This window comes from Dioscorea cayenensis, chromosome 1, assembly GCF_009730915.1.
Source record: "Dioscorea cayenensis subsp. rotundata cultivar TDr96_F1 chromosome 1, TDr96_F1_v2_PseudoChromosome.rev07_lg8_w22 25.fasta, whole genome shotgun sequence".
NCBI classification, from domain to species: domain Eukaryota; kingdom Viridiplantae; phylum Streptophyta; class Magnoliopsida; order Dioscoreales; family Dioscoreaceae; genus Dioscorea; species Dioscorea cayenensis.
This window is the reverse complement of record NC_052471.1, coordinates 18,011,039-18,012,261: the sequence shown is the minus strand read 5'-3', so window position 1 is coordinate 18,012,261 and position 1,223 is coordinate 18,011,039. Positions and strand designations below refer to the sequence as shown.

Below are 1,223 nucleotides of genomic sequence, written 5' to 3'. Positions count from 1 at the left end.
ATTTTCAAGATTATGCAACGAGGCGGTGTGGTTGCAAAGAATAGACTCAACTGATTCAAACATTATATTTGCAGATTGTATAAATCTAGTCAAGTGCTTCTCTAGGTCACTCATTCGGGTTTCCAACCTTAAGACTCTGTTTCCCACCTGAGGAGCTTGTTGTTGTTGTTGGAAACCCGGTGGCCCCATGGCCTTTTGTGGACCTTGATTACTCCATGAGAAATTTGGATGATTCTTCCAACCCGGATTATAGGTATTGCTATATGGATTTCCTTGAGGTCTCATGCCATTACCTGCAAAATTAACATTCTCCACCGAAGAAACATCACCAATAGAGATCGGGCAATCGGAGGGAGCATGTCCTCCACCACACCCAGTGCAATTAGTCACGGCCGCCACTCTATTTGAAGTTAGAAGATCTAACTTCTTACTAAAATTTTCCACTTGGGCCGCCAATGAAGTTACCGCATCTATCTCACGGAGACCGGCCACTTTTTTGTTCTCCCTAGCATTCCATTGGTAGCTATTTAACCCCGATTCTTCAATCAACAGACGGGCCTCATCGGGGGTCTTGCTACCTAAGGTACCTCCTGTTGCCGCATCCAAGAATTGCCTTGTACTCGGGTTCAAACCATTGTAAAAGGTTTGAACAATCATCCACTCCGGGAATCCATGTTGCGGGCACTTTCTCAGGAGCTCCTTGAACCTTTCCCATGTCTCAAATAAAGACCCCAATTCCAACTGAATAAAGGATGAGATCTCGTTCCTAAGCTTTGTTGATTTTTCGAGAGGGAAATAACGAGCTAGAAAAGCTTCCACCATCTCCTCCCACGTGGTAATTGACGCTCTAGGTAACGAGTGTAGCCACTGCTTCGGTCTTTCCTTCAGGTAAAATGGGAAGGCTCTTAATTTGATGTCATCATCCGTCACCCCATTTATCTTCAGCATATCACACACCTCGAGAAAGCTCTCTATATGACTGTTTGTATCCTCATCGGCCAAACCATTGAATTGTGCGGATCGCTACAATATGTTGATGAATGTCGGCTTCAACTCAATGTTCTGAGCTATAATCAGGGGACGCACAATACTTGATTGTGTCCCCAACACTGAAGGTCTGGCAAAATCGGATAATGTTCACTGTTGCTCATTCTATTCTGCCATGTTTTCAAATTCTTCTACTTCCAAATCAGCTGGATTAGACTGTTCTTGTACAGGCTCTT

At 44.2% G+C, this 1,223-nt stretch overlaps 1 non-coding gene across 1 annotated transcript; it reads left to right on the top strand.

The window, feature by feature from the left end:
- The first annotated feature begins 667 nt into the window (after positions 1-667).
- Positions 668-774, top strand: LOC120268951. Its single transcript, XR_005539076.1, has one exon. It is a non-coding gene; the product is annotated as a small nucleolar RNA R71 (small nucleolar RNA).
- Positions 775-1,223: the final 449 nt, after the last annotated feature.